The 15,360-nt window shown below is 54.3% G+C and overlaps 1 protein-coding gene across 1 annotated transcript in view; it reads left to right on the top strand.

Annotated features, from left to right (window-relative positions):
- The window catches only part of Pgant9 (polypeptide N-acetylgalactosaminyltransferase 9), a 194,401-nt gene continuing 179,041 nt past the window's right edge, over nt 1–15,360 (top strand). Inside the window, exon 1 of the mRNA XM_077660049.1 lies at nt 1–253. The gene's annotated coding sequence lies outside the window, so the exon portion shown is untranslated. The remainder of the gene's footprint in view (nt 254–15,360) is intronic.

The raw sequence follows: 15,360 nt of genomic DNA, 5'->3' as shown, positions 1-15,360 counted from the left end.
TTCCGCTGTTTGGCTCTCATTGCGCTGGGTGTACTCCGGCTCCCCCCGGGACTCCTCTGCATTCTGGATAAGGCTCGGTGAGGTGCGTACGGTGTGCTGCGTTGTGTGGAGCGGTCGTGCGGGGCCCTGCGAATCGGATTGGGTGCTGCCGTCGGACGATCACCAGTTATTGCCTGCGAGTACTGCGTGCATAAACCTCTACAAGACTCACGGACATAAGCTATGGCTATGCGCCGGAGATTTACATAACCAGGTAAGCGACACTTCCATTCGACGTCTCCCTGCTGCTGTGCTTCCGAAGGAACTTCTCCTGTCATGCCAGCAACCGCCCCTCTGCGGTTCCCTCGTATTCTTCATTTCTCGATTGAAATTCCGGTGTGCGAACGCGTCCCGTCCATAATTCCCGAAAAGGACAAGTCAACTTCATTCTTCAAGATCGCTTTCCTCGGTTTTTGTCTGCGCAAAACGAAGGAACAAACTCGTGGTTAGCGCGAGGTTGCAACCAACTTGTGTGCGAAATCTATCGGAATGCGCGGCAGCTGATGGAATCACCGGCGATCAGGTTAACAGTGAAGTTATCGGCATTATAGTAAGCCATGGGACGTGTGAACCTAAGAAACCCAGTGAAAGTGTCCAGCTTGAGGGTGGTTAACGCTCATTGATCCACTCTCGGCAAGATTGATTTCGGATGCGTTGCCTGCTAGACTCCGCTGCGGCGGCGTGTCTTGTGCGTCACGCGGCGCTCCACTTCAAGACGCTTGTTCCGCCTGTTCGTTCAGTTGCTTTCTTTTCTCTTTGGCAGCTAGGTTATTCGAGATAGTGGATCAGGAGCAGCGGGAAGTCGGCCGGTTCATCCCCCTCGCGTTCCATCGGGTGTCTCTGTTACGCTTTTTATGTCGCCTAGCTTTCGCATTTCCTCAAGTTCGAGGTAACGCACTCGCACGGCTGAGGCGCGCATGTTCTGCGGTTTTGTGTGCGTGTGTTGCTAATTCTATGTGCTCCGGTGCTACGTTTGTCAAGCGCGATGAAGTGTTACGAAGAGTTCTTTTGCTGCGTGCTTGGCCACAGACACGGTTGTCGCGAATAGCGTTTCGAAAGTCTGCTAGAAAGGGGGAGGGAAGGTGTAATTGTATTTACATGCTGCGTTTGACGCCCGGAAGCAATGGCACTGCGAGATGGAGGGCTGATAATGTCCATATACGACAGTGGTATCTAGTTTTTCTCTTGTCACTGCTACCAACCTGGAGCAGAAATAAATGTCATGCACATTTGGTTTGTGCAAAACAAAAATTGCCAACCTTGAGATGCGCATAAAACATTTAATACCGCTTCCCTTGCCTTGTTTTTCTATAATTGTACAGCACTCTGTTGGCAACAAAAAGGATCCTTACTTGAAACAAGTTTGTTTTGCACGGTGAAACCAGAAAAAAAAAAAACGCAAATCGCTTCTAGCGGAGTTTCACTGCAGCACATTGATTTGATAGCTTTGCGTTTAAGCTAACCGCCAAACATTCGTCCTAGGAGCAACAGAATGCTGCGAGGAGTCTGCACAATGCATTGATTTTAAGCGCTTATCCTCGTTTACTGCTTCACGTATCCACAGTGATATCGCGCACGACCGCTAATGACAGGCCAAGTTCAGTCGTCGATCATTGTACGAAGCGGGAAGGCCGTACATCGCGGTAGTCGGGCGTGATTTCATTGCGCGTAAAGCAGCTTTATTCAGTACGCGACAGCACACGTTTCATTTTTGTTCCTGTGCAGAAGGCGCACGTCTGGTTCGCCCACGCGGCTTCTATTCGGTTGGCATCATCGCTTGCGTCCTGTGCGTAGTACGCAGAAATGTCGCGCGCATTTTAATCCCCGGCGGCGGCATTTATGGCGATATAATGTGGCCCGTGGCTAGCGCTTTGATATTAGAAGGGATGATGTCCACTCGGAGCGGCGCGCGTGTGCCGCATGTCATTTGGCTTGTGCGGCTGGCCCAGCGCTGTATCACCGCTGGAATAACGGCTCATTGATCGACGAGCCGAGCTGCTTTCGCGTTAATCGACCCCAGTGCCCCGGCGGACGGGCTGCATATTTATGCGCCCATGCAGGTCGATACATGCTTGTCCCCCCTCTCGACCACGGCCGCCTTTTTTGTGTTTTTGATTCAGTGGTTTACGCCGGCAGTGTGGAAGCGGGGAGATTAGCGGGCCTGGCGAAGCCAACGTGTGACTCCACGGTCGCCCGCATATGCTCGCGACCTCTCTGAGCGGTAATGGAGCAGCGATAATGGCAGCGGAAACTGAACTGATAAAAACTAGCAACAGCGTTTTGGGGCAGCAGTTGGCTACTGATTTAGGCTGTTAAAACTAGGCCATCCTTGGGATTACGTGTGCTGCACACCGTCGCTACTGGTGCGTTCTCGTGTCCCGCGTCCATTTCAGCGCTAGTGTGGTTTGGCCACCGACCTAAGCTTCGTGTTTGAATCTCTTACCGGCTCTTGCCCGTCGCGCTTGGGGTAAATTAGCGCTGTGCGATTGTGTCGCAGGATAACCCGGCGTTCGCGTAGAGATAGCGTCTATCGACTGGGCAGGCAAGTCGTGGTGGTAGCAGTGCAGTAGCATGTATTGCACGCTATCGCACGTGCAGTTGATGAACCGCAGTTTTTTTGTTTCTCTTATCTTGTGTGTGACTGCTGATCTGCGCTTGTAAGAGCTCTGCTTGAAGCCGATTTACGCCCCTCAATGCTAAGGGCTTCCTCATTGTTCGGCTCTGGCCTAAGGTTGCGGAATCTAATTCCCGCAGCGACGGCCGCGTTTAAAGTCAGCGGTGCACGTTGGGGAAGAGCAAGTGGTCGAAATGAATTCGGAGCCATCCACTGCCGTGCCCTTCTGCCTTAGCCTTTATGTGCAGCTTCTTAAACCCGCCAAGCCAGTTAGCATGTTTCAGGAAATTGCACCCTAATTGCTCCTCCATTGCGGTCGTATTTGCCAAAAACAGGCCTCTACCGACGGGGTAATAATTGCTCGACGTCCTTCTAGCGTCCCCATCACCTGGAAGTCGTTCATGCGGAAGGATAATTATTCCGTTGTTGAAGCGTGATTGTCATGGGCATCCCGCCTTCATAAGTTAGTTTAGCTTGTGGGGGTTTAACGTCCCAAAGCATATCTGGCTGTGAGGGACGCCGTAGTGAAGGTCTCCGGAAATTTCAACCACCTGGGGTTCTTCAACGTGCACTGACATCGCACAGTACATGGGCCTCTAGAATTTCGCCTCCATCGAAATTCGACCGCCGCAGCCGGGATCGAACCCGCGTCTCTCGGGTCAGCAGCCGAGCGCCGTAACCACTGAGCCACCGCGGCGGCCCCCGCCTTCATAAGGAATGAATAAACGACATATTGTCTGTAGGCGAAGTGCAGTGATTTCGCAGTGGTGCTGTGTTCTCAATTAATGTGGGAGCTGTTTGTTGCTGGTTGCTTTGCGCGAAGGACCGAGAACGTATGGGATCGCGCCAGTCTTACTTCCCACCGGTTAGCTAGTCGACTGTACCTTAGCCCAGTTTTGTTAGGCTTGATGTCTAGGAGAGATTGGAAATGTTGAAGCTAGGTGTTCGATGTCGTGCTCGCAACGCCCGAAATTCTGGTTCTTCGGGTGTGCTGCTGCTGTTCATATCTCTGCCCTCTTGGTCGTTGTTGGGCAATAATAATAGGATACTGGCACGAGCGATCTGGAAGGGAAAATGGGGCGCGTAGTTCGACGCATGTTTCGCGTTGAAATGACGTCGGTCTGTTGCTCTGATCGGACCTTGTGCTGGTCGAATGTACACCCTTCGTCAAAAGTTTACAGCCCAGGGGATTTGCTTCTGAGCCGTGCGGTGGGCCCACCATCGGAGGGGGACAGTACCAAAGATCTTCGTACTGAAGTGAACTTCGGGAGATTTGGAACGCTGGGAATGCATTACTAACCACACGGCGTGGCTCCCCTAGGCTTTAAACTTTTGACAAAGGCTGTACACTGGCAGCAGGTTATCGCATCGTAACAAACGTTGTGCGCTGACTCCGGCCGGCGTCGACTGCGATGTGCCCAGGGGCGTGTATGGATTGACGGCGTGCACACCTTTCAGGGCTGGCGCTCTGCAGCTTAGCTAATTTTCTGCATTTTAATCCCCGCCTGCAGATAGGTGCGACGTCCCAGTTCCCCAAGGAAAATAATGTTGAATGGGAACTTCCGCGACAGCTCGCTGGCGCCTGTTAATGGAAGCGATGGTCGCTTAACTGAAGCCGACAGCGAATTCTGCCACCAGTATGCCGTATGTGTTCATGCAACAGTGCGCTTGCTTTAAACATTGCTTCCTGAGTAAACGAAAATGATGAGAAGCGAGTGTTCGGGAGTGCTGCTTAGGGCTAGAGACGAATTGTTCTCGAATTCTGCGAACAGCGATTACCATAATTTGTAACCTTTAGCAGGATCTCGCGTTAGCTGCCATCGCCGGTTACGTTGACAATTCGCCGAGGCCAGTTATAGCCGCGCGAATGCGATATGTACCCACCTGGCGCGGGTTACCGAGTGCGTGCTGGTTTCGTTGAATGGCTCAAGCCCCCTTTGTTCCTTGCCGCGCGGCCCGCTCTGAGCGCGATCGCGTAATGCGTTGCTCGGCGGTGGACGCGCGATCGCACCCTTTGTGGACGCCACTCATTGCCCCGTCTCCGGATGCCGTCGGGCTAGCTCCTGTGTTCCCCTGTCGTCGGGTGACACGGCGAAGTAAACGAGCCTATTGACACGCCCCTCCCGTTTTGAACGGACTGAGCGGAGCGTCGACAAGCTTTGATCTGCGGGACTGCAGCTGCTTTAAAAGCGGAGCGAAATTATGTGCGCCGACGGCGATTTAGCCTCGAACTGAGTGGTGAATAACCTACGGCATGAGAATGTACGGGATGCTATAGTGAGTCTCCAGGCTGTCGTGCCTTCAACTGTTTTAAACCTGCCGCCTTTGCCGTTGGCCGCTTCTCGCCCATGCCGCATCCAGTCTACCGTCCTTCTCGAGCTGGCTGCTTTCGTGTGGAAGCCATGGCTTACCGTGCTTCGTTTCACTGCGGATATTTGTCATTCTTGTCCCTTCTCGTAAAAGAATAGACGCGTTTCTTTTCGCGCCGTCTTGCGGAAGCACCCCCTGCCGGCATTCAGAAATTATGGCAGTAAACGAAACGAGTTAAAAAGCCGCACGGCTTGCGTGTCTGGAAAATATTGGCGCGTTAGCTTCTCTCTGCTCGCACTTGACTGCGGTTATACGCGCATGAAAATTAATGCTTTTCCGCGGTCCCCTAGCCGAGCATGAAACTGTAGAAAGTAACCGCTGCCAGATTTATGGTCCTCCGCTTGAAGCGAGCCCGTCACGCGTCGCGATCGCGCAGCTGCGCCGCGTGCCTTCCTCGTTGAAGGGCCTCCCCCTCTCTCCGTTCGACGTTGATGCATCTTCTTCGGCCGCCGTGGAAAGCGGCACGGGGAAAACTGACTGCGGCGTTTTGCGCCTGCAGCCCGTTTCGTCACCGTTGAGCCGCCGTTCGGCGCGTCAGTGGGAACCGTACACGTCGTGGGCATGCGCTGCAACTAGCAGGAAGGCCTCTGAAGCCATTTGCCTAAACCCTTGTGGTTGCGTTTTCTTCGCGCCAGCTTCGGTCAGTGGCCACGCTTCGTGGCTCACGTTGCGTCAGCCTCATAGCTCGCATTGGGTCACCGAGAGTGCACGCAGTTTCTTCGGTGGCGGCCGGTTTCTCCACGTACCAGTGGGGACGTGCACGAGCGTACCCGCATAAGATGATAAAAACAGCTGATGGGGTCTCAGTTAAGTTGAGCTACAGATGAGCGTATCAGAAGTGCGTGAGCGCATGTCTTGTGTCACCCGTTTCATGTAGGATTGCCGTAAGTCTTGCCGCCAACCACTCGCGTATCACTTTATCGCGCTTCCGCCACACTCCTCCGACCGCTGTCAGTGTTCAGGGGTCACAGTTTTATTGTTGGCTGGACCAGCCGCGGCCTTCTATTTCGCTACTAGCAGAGTCTCGACGAAGCCCTTTTTCAGCGCGCCTTCTAGGCATTCGAGCTTACAAAGCACAGCTTACTGAGTCGCTGGCGCGTGGTTGGCCTCAGACGGAGTCCGTTCGATGAAGCGTGAGCTTGGCGGTGGCGATGCCCATACCGTAGTATTGACAGTCACCGCCTGCTTGTTGCAGGTGATACTGAGCGCAACTGCAGATTCAAGCCCGCTGACAGTGTCGAGAGCCCCGCAGAGACTGAACAATCAACGAGAGGCCCTTGGGGGCTTTTTCAATTCAACGCATGCAGTCTCTCCAATCGGCGAAACTCGCGCCGAGGTCAGGGGCGCCGATGGAGCCATTGGTGTCCTTCGCCGAGAGTTTTCCGCCCAGGGAGGCAGCGCGACTGTCAGCAACGAAGGCAAGCTCGGACCTGGCGCGACTTCCGGGATTTCGGCTCCGGCGACGAAAGTGGGCAGGCAGGCAGGAGGGGGGTGCGGCACCCGCGGCCGCGCTGCTCGTATAACGTGGCTGCACTGCGAAGCTAGCCACCGCCTTGTTGCACACACAGAGCCAGCACCGTCCGTGCGTATACGCAAGGGGCAGATTTATAGCGGCCATTACGGTGAATTACAACGCCCAGCCGTCCGGCTATAAATGTGTGCGCGCGCGTCTCGGTGCGGAAGGGAGGAGCTCGTCGTCCGATCGCCGGCCGGAGGAAGAGATTGCTTGGCTTTCGTCGCCTTGTTGTTGCTGTTGCTGTTGACTCTTAATCTGGCGTTCAACGTTGAACCAGCGCACACGAGGATACTCAAGTTCTCTCCTCGTCCCGTGTGGTGTGTGATATTATTGTCGTCTTGGGAGCACGCTGTTAACGTCCCCGACGCATTTGCCCCCGAGTTCTTATTTATACCCTCTGGAGCATGCGGTACACGCCACCCTGTGCGTAGCCAGGCCAGTCCCGGCCGCGGTGGCCTCATTTCGATGGAGGCGAAAACTATAGGTGAACCCCGTGTGGTCTGAATTCTCGAGCCATCCACTACGGCATCTCTCATAGCCCATCTGCAGCTTCGGCACCTTAAACCACACAAGGAGTTCCCGCTGCGCGTTCAGTTTCGTGCACCGTCAGGGATTTCGGAGCTTCAAGCTTTTTTCATGACGGGTCGCAGAATTGAGGTCTGAATTCGCGGGTGGTGGGCAGTGCCCGCAGGATACGAGACAAAGAAAACAGCCGCCGGTTCGAAGAAAGGGCGTGTTCCCAGTTTGACGACCTAATCAGGCTTCGCATTGACCGTCACGCTCTCTGGCTGGCCTCGGCGACGATAACGAGCGCTATTGCGTTTCCACGCTCTTGGTTCTGTTCCCGCAGCCTTCGCGTGCGTTCAGGATAAGAAGAGCGCGCTTTGCGAGATGCCCCTCTATCCGTTTTCCTGCCGCGCGGTAGTGTAGTGCGTAACAGGGTTTTCCGATTTCTGCTCCCTCCTTGGACGCGGTGCCCCCGGGAATACGGCGCTTCGAGAAGCGCGCCCCGCGATTGATTATTCGTGCTCTGTGTACCACGCGCACATCGCCTGCTTTCGGATGGACCTATACACTGGGACATTTTTTTTTCCCCGCGAGTGGCACGAATTTCTTTCAGTCACGTCTAGAGCCGGTTTTTTGCGCGTGCGGGTTCCGGATCTCACGCGCGGGTGCAGCTGCTGCTAGTTTTGTTGCGTCCCGGTTTTGTGGAGGCGCGAGGGCTAAGGGCAACGTGCGGTAACTGTGGGGGCGTTCTCTGCTCCGCGGTCGCCTTTGACGGCGTGGGTATGCTGTGTCGCGCGTTGCGTTAACCGGGCTGCTAAAACGAGAGAGCTGACTCGGCATCTGAACCGACACGGCATGAAATCTCATCTATCCCTCCTCTGTTTGCGGTGCGCGAACATGTAACGTTTATGGCGAGTTGTGCTTAACTGAACTGCCGGTGTGGCTTTGGAAGTCTCACTGCTGCGTGCACATGCCGCCTCTTTGCACGGGCTCTTGGGAGAACGAAATCGCTCCCGACTTCGGCACACTCATGACGACGGTGATGTCGCTGTCCGTTCAAACTTGCCCCCTTGTTCGGAGAGGGAGAAAGGAATTTAATGAAAGGAAAAAGCGGGCAGAATTCTGGAAAAGCGAGGGCCCACAGTCGCCCGTCATTTGCTGGCCTTCCACGCGTGCATTGCAGTTCAGTGCCGAGGGTAACGTCGGCCCGTGGCTGTAGCGGTGTCCCTCATTTGAGGTTATGTTTACGCTTCTTGCTTCAGTTCGTATACCTCGCGTGGTCACAGTGGGTTGGGCCCTATACCCACGCATGCCCCTCGCCCGTGCGTGGTTCTTTAACTTGCGATCCGTTCTCTCCTCCGGCCCAGCACTCATCTTTCGTTTTACCCCAGCTCCTCATTGCGGGGCTGAGGCGCCCACCCACCGTGAGACATTTACTGCGCTTTTTTGTTTGTTTTTCTCATAAGCCCTTTCCCCCTCTTCCTAATCGCTGCGCGTACGTATACACTGCTCGCGTTGGCGCTCTCCCGCTTCGTAGGTGTGACAGCTCTAAATGTGCGACATAAAAAGAAGGAAAAGCCTCCGGCTGCGTGCAGCGGCGCCGGATGAAGTGGTGACACGGCCTCACTGCCGTATGCTAGTGTGTGCGCTCTCAGGCAGGCTGCTGCCACTCCGTGTTTATGCTCGCGTGCCGACAGGTGCGGATGCGCGCCCGTGACACGGAATGCGGATGGCGACACCGAACGCGACAGTAGCCATCCGGCACAAAAACAGCCGGCTTACGACGTGCTCTTTATATATTATATATATAGCTTCGAAAACAAAAAGAAACTAAAGGATGTTCGTAGAGCGGCAGCTGTTTAGCGCGCATTACGCGACCTGCCGCCTGAGGTGGTATTGTTGGCGTGTGTGTGCGCTGTCACGTACGGGATGTAAACAGTTGCAATCATCACGAGCGGTTTAGGCGGGGAAAATGAGGTTGTGGTGTTGGGGGCTTCTACCGCGTAGTGCTGTTATAGACACTTCGTTCTAAATAATTGTTTCGCTTTTTAACGCGAGAGCACTAACCCTGAGGGTCAGAGCCTATAGAGAAATCGTCTATAGCGTTTGTCTGTACGAAAGTAACTTGGATCGCAAAAATTCCACCGGTGGCAGCACCTGCCATCTCAAGGCATGGCGCCGCCGCTTAACCGTTGCACCACTGCGCCAGGAGTGGTGTGAGGGCTGCCAGGGGTCTGTGAACGTTAAGTAGGGAAAGACCGAATCTGCTTATATGGATACGCCGTGCTTTCGCACTGTATACGAATGTTGCAAACATTATCATTTTTTTTTCAAATCTGCTTTCGAAGCGATTAAAAGAATTTTTAATTGATCGATTCGCTCATCAGTTGCTTCCCCAATAGCTGCGCGTGTTTGTTTGTGTGTGCGCGCGAATAGAGTACAGTCTACGAGCTTTATTGCGCATGTATACGAGACAGCGCTCAACGTGCAATTACTTTCGTTACGGCTGCAACGCGTCGCCCACTGTGCCGGTGCTTCTATCGGCGGCGGCAGGTGTGCGTGTGTTTGTATGCGCGCGTGCTTGTACCTGGAAACATCCGGGCTTGTTCCGGAGGCGGCTTCTGGGGAACGCGTCGATTGGTGTGACACCCGTCCTGTCTCGGTTACATACGTCGGGTGTCACGGCCCAGCGCTGACACGCGCGGTTTGGCGGCTGGTGGAAAACAACCGGCATGCGTGCCCGTAGTCAGCAAAGGACTTCGCGTCACACGCGTGCACCTCATCTGGCAGAGGCGCGCTTCTTGCAGCTCCCGTACATGTCAGCGTGCGCTGCTTGGAGCCGCGGTTCCCGCCTGTTCCCGAAGAGCGAAATAAACGGCAGTATTTTCGCACACCGTGTAGCGGCGCAACGTTCGCGACACCGGTGCCATCAGTTGATGTTCGCGAACCTTTCTCCTAAATGCAGCGCGTGACCTAACGCTAAAACGGCAAAAAAAATTGCTCCGCCTTAAAGGTATGACGCGATAGGGTAAAGAGTTAATTCCCATATATGTGGAATTGGTCATTCCCCACTTTACATTTATAGATCCCTGGGAGTCCTCATACCACTCCTGGCGCAGTGCACGGTGCAGCTGTTAGAGAGATGCGCCACAGCCCCGCGATGGCAGGCGCTCCCAGCGAGGGGCCTTGTGCGGCCCAGGTTGCGTTTCCCGAGCGAGCAGTCATTAATTTGACTGCCACGATGGACAGGTTTAGATGACGCCGCAAGATCACGTGACCTACGTGGTCCACCTGCCTCCTAGGTTACTCCCTGAGGACCACCTGCTAAGAGCTGTGCCCGTGATCTTTCGCTTGCAACGCCGGTACCGGATTTTCTGCGATGAACGGGGCCTTCAACGCTATCGCGTTTAGTATAGAGGATGGATGCGCGGAGCGCTGCCACACAGTTTGTGATAGTATATGTCGTACGACCGAAACTTCCTTCGGACTGTAAGCTCTTTGTTTTCGCGCATTTTATCGCTCCGTGCCGCCTGGCGTACAGATCGTCAGAGAGCCGCGCATACGTTCTTCTTTTCTGCGAAGTCTTTTTGAAGAGCGGCGCCGTTTTTTCTCTAACCGTGTGGCGGTCGGGGCCAAGACTGAAAGAGCGAATGACAGCTGCTTTTCACGAAAGACGCAGCTTGTATCAAGACGCGTTTCTTGGAAGCGCCATTTTGTTTGCTTTCTCGCTTTTTTTATTGAGCGCGGGCCATTGTTGTGCAAATATCGCGGCAGGCCGGTTAATCACTAGGCGGCAACAGCTGCTTTTTGCCTCGAGTTGGTTCGCGCAATGCGCCGCTCGTCCATCAAAGTCTCGGCGCCTGTCCGCTTACCTTGATCTTTGGTAGATTGATGCGCGTCTGTTGAAAGTCTGCTGACGTCCCGGCTCGCGTCAACGGCTTGGTTAGACTGGCGCTGAACAATATACACGACTTGCTGATTCTGCAAATGTTAGATGTTGCAGTGTATACGCAGACCGGCGTAACTCTGCAAGAAAGGCAGCTGGCCCGCTTCGCGGCTACACATGCTAGAAAAAAAAAAAGTACAGTTTTGTTTATCGGAGCACTTGGGAAGTAGCTATACTGTCTGTATTTCGCGAGCTCGGCGAAATTTGGCCGTCATATGCAAATGCAGTTGCGGCTGACAAATTTGCAGGATAGCTTTGTGCAATGAATTATGGGAGTCATGTAGGGGGCACCGGCCGGGGACCTTTGACGCCGGAAAACTTTCGTATGTCGGTTGCGAATGAAAGAACTCTCCTCTCATTGCGCTTGTCCCCTTTCGTCGTTAGTTTGCATGCTGGGCAGCATTTTTTTTTTAATGTGCCCACACTACTTTATGTGGTCGTTGGTTCAGTGCTGCTTTTCTCCCTCTTGCGTTGTTTCCCTCGAGGAACTAATGTTGATGACTTTATTGCTTGCTGATTTGCCATGTATCTGGGTGGCCGTACGCGCCTATGTGGAATTGTAAGCTTTCTGCGCTGCTGTATCGTTCTCGTCCACCTATGCATGCAGCTTGGAAACAGCGACCGCAGAGGGTACATTTAATCGCTCGTTCGACATTCGAACACGTCGCCCCCTCCCCCCCCCCCCCCCCCCCCCCACCCGCCCTCCCTTCCCCTTCAGTGCCTATCGTGGAAGCTGTATATCGAGTTTCAACACCGACTCTCTGTCCCGAGCCTCGCAAGCAGGCCTCCCGAGAAATAAACAGCGTCATTTGACAAAAGCTTGCGGCGCGGCTAATGTGTGCAAACTCCCCCCCGCGTGGGAGAATTTAAACAGGCACCAAGGTAGGGCGCACTAAGTGTGTATATTAACTGCCTCGCGCGACGGTTACGTGAGCAGAAGCGCAGGCGGTTTACGAAACGACGGCTACGCGAATTCGTACAGAGTGGCTGCCGTTTCCCGGGCGCGCTTATCCGCGTCGGGCGCGCACCACGCGGAAGTGCTTTCTTCGCGGCGCTTCCATTGTCGGCCGGCGAAACAATTGTGCGACCCCCGGCGGGCCTTGTCGCGCGCGTGCCGGCGGCGAGCGCGAAAGCGAGCCCAATGTGCGTGTTCGTGGGAGTGTCGGCCTGTCGCGCGACACGCGTCGGCCTGATGAACGGCCGCCGTCGCTGCAGCTGCGTGTCGCGCGTGGGAAATCTCCGCCGCTTGAGCGACCATCAAGGAGCTCAGGTGGAAGGCCACTGCCAGGCCCGGGAGCGTCCTCTGCGTTCTCAAGGTCGATACGCGCCGCCTCTGGTCTCTTGGTTGCGACGGAAGCGAAACACGGGGCCTGCGCTGTCCCGTGTTCCTCGTCCGCTGTCGCGCCGTTCGCAGCGAAAAAAAAAAAAAAATTGAGGGGTGCGCTTAAGTCACCTCACGCGCATCAAGGCGGAAGCCTTTGTGTCGTCCTATTGTCAACACGATCGCGTCACGCTTCTCGAATTAGTTTCAAGTTCCGACATACTAGACATTCGTGATATATGGTGTGTTCGTTATATCCGGTTTCAAGTTACGACGTACTACACCTTCGTTATATCCGACGTGTTCGCTATATCCGATTTCAAGTTTCTATGTCGTAACTTCTAAACACCCTCGTTTCGTCGGACTAGGTGGCCGAGTGGTTAAGGCGATGGACTGCTATAATCATTTGGGCTCTGCCAGTGTGGGCTCGAATCCCATCCTCGTCGGAAGTTCGTTTTCTTTCATTTTATTTGACTGACAAGTGGAGCGGACACTTCTTATACACGCTTCCTGCGGACAGGTCTTGCGCACACTGATGAGGCAAGAAAGGCTTTCGCCCTAATATGCGTTACCCGGCAGCCTGTGGTTTTTGGGCCCGACTTCTGCGGCGCGCCGATCGCACCTCTTCTAACCGCGTGCCGGGTGAACTATTCGGGTATAACACCATTCAAGTGAGATTTGCGCTCTTGATCCAATGTAGCCTGCTCCTTTTCTTTGAAAGAGAAAAAAATGCAGAAAACGCTTAAACTCCGCTGTAAGGGTATGACGCCACAACGTTAATTTGTTAATGCCCATAATGCGGAATTAGTCATTCACGACTTTACATTCTAGATCCCTGGGAGTCCTCATACCACTCCTGGTGCAGTGGTGCTGCGGTTAAGCGAAGCGCCACTGCAGGCCCTGCGATGGCAGGTGCAGCCGTCGGTGGAGATTGTGATACCCAGGTTGCGACCAGTCATTAACGCCACCTGCCACGATGGGCAGTTTGCTCACAATCCGCTGGGCAGGTTGTAAAGACACCACAAAGTCACGTGACCTAGGAGGACGTAACAAGGTGACCTGCCCATTTTTCGACCATGGAAGGTTGCGCGATGCCGAGAAGAATCTTGTGCGCCAGGTTAGTCATAATTAAGGTGTTCACCTAGGCCATCGTCATCTACGCGCCACGGTGTAGTGGCAGGCACCAGGTTAACGGGAGATACGTACGTCTAATGAGTCATCTCGGCAGGAAAGCGCATCTTGGAGGATTTTCTCAGATCTGATTTGCTGAATATTTTATTTTAGTATTTGAGTGAGTATAGGTAGTTGTACACTAATTCGCTTCCGCGCAGATAAGTGTCCTGCCCTAACCCTGGATAGTCGGATACATCTCGGGAATGAATGGGCAAGCGTATCTTTAAGGAGACGCTCCCGCTCTATGTAGCTTCGGCGTCGCGGTCAACCGCCTTGCACCTGCTCGCGTGGCATCATCGGTGGCTGGCAGGTGCAAAGTGATTGACCGCGACGTCATTACAGCATAGGTTTGCGTCTTCGTTCTTGAGTTGTACTTGGCAGGCAGTGAACACGGGCTTCAGACGTGGAGTGGTGGTGGAGGTGGGGAGGGGGGGGGGGGTGGTATTTTTCCTCAGCTACGAAGTCCTTTTCAAGGAACCGAGCAGGTTTCCTTTCTGGCCACTTTCCCCTCGCGTACGTCGCATTTTTCGGTGCTCCAGGACTTCCACTCCGCCGAAAAGCCGTTGTCTTGTCTCTCTTGAAGCCTGCTTCTGGATGCTGACCCGCCTGCCACGGTGTGCAGGTGCCAACCTTCCCATTGTTGACACGTCTGTTTGTATGGCTGGTACCTCCGCGACCTGGAAGAGCCGGGTGCCAACCGCCTGGGTGGTAGGTGAAGCACATATGTCACGTGACCTTGTGACGGCATCACAACCTGTCCATCGGATTGTGAGCGAACTGCCCACCGTAGCAGGTGGCAGTTAAAATTAATGTCTGGTCGCGAGAGGTTGCTCGGGAAGAGCAATCTGGGTCGCACAAGACCCACCGCTGGGAGCACCTACCATCGCGCAGGGCAGTGGCGCATCGCTTAACCGCTGCACCACTGCCCCGGGAGGGGTATGAGGACCCCTAGGGATCTCTCAATCTAGAGAATGACCAATTCTACCGCAGTAAAAGTCTCAAATGATGCAAATTCACTCAAGCTTGCATCATATGATATAGTATCAACCTAGGTGAGCCGGTTCAAATCAAGAACCATAGAAAGTCAAGGTAAACCATGCAAAACCAGGTCTAATTGTGCTATAGCGCACGTCAATTCGTGCTTAGCCCCAAGCCAAACCGCCCGTAATTTTTTTGACTTTTAGTCCCCGTGTGTACCAGGAGAACAGGAGCGAGCAACCAGCCGACAGAGATTCCGGTGAACGACTTTTCTGTCACCTACAAGTAGTCTTTATTTTCAGTTTTATTTCCTTGTGGTTCGGTTTGTAACCAGAAGTTGCATGTGCGTGCGTCTGAGCGGTCTTCGGCGGCCAGTCTGTGTGCGGCGAGGATGTTCTGTCCAGCCCGGGAGGACACTATCGCTCACGGACTGGCGCCTCGCGTGGCCACCAGGCCACGCCGAAGCCCGTTCCTCGTCATCACTCTCCTCCCTCTTGCGTGCGCGCTGTTATCTGCCGCCGGCCGCTACTGCTGCGACTGCGCGCAAGAGATGCGTGTCTGCCAAACCGGGCGCGCCGTTCTTCCTATCCTCCTTGGCCGTGACTCCCTCGCTCGCTGCTTGCACTAGTGCATTTTTGCACGGAGTGTCGTTTTGGCATAGGAACACTCAGCAACATCGGAAAAGGAACCTCGCTGTTGCGGATGTGTGCTTATTCCGAATCGACACCATATGGTTCTCCATTCGTGCAAGCTTACGTCGTCATGTGGGCGAAAGAAAGCCTCGTGCTCTGAGAAATCTGCGCGCGACGCGTGGCAACCTTTGTTCTACCGTCGCGGCCAGTGTGGCGCGTCCTTTGAAGGACGACGCTCCTGCCTCGTGCGGGAAAGGGCTCCGA

The sequence above is a fragment of the Amblyomma americanum genome, chromosome 3, assembly GCF_052857255.1.
Source record: "Amblyomma americanum isolate KBUSLIRL-KWMA chromosome 3, ASM5285725v1, whole genome shotgun sequence".
In the NCBI taxonomy this organism is placed as follows: Eukaryota; Metazoa; Arthropoda; class Arachnida; order Ixodida; family Ixodidae; genus Amblyomma; species Amblyomma americanum.
Note: the sequence above shows the minus strand (reverse complement) of the source record. Positions and strands in the feature narration are given on the sequence as shown.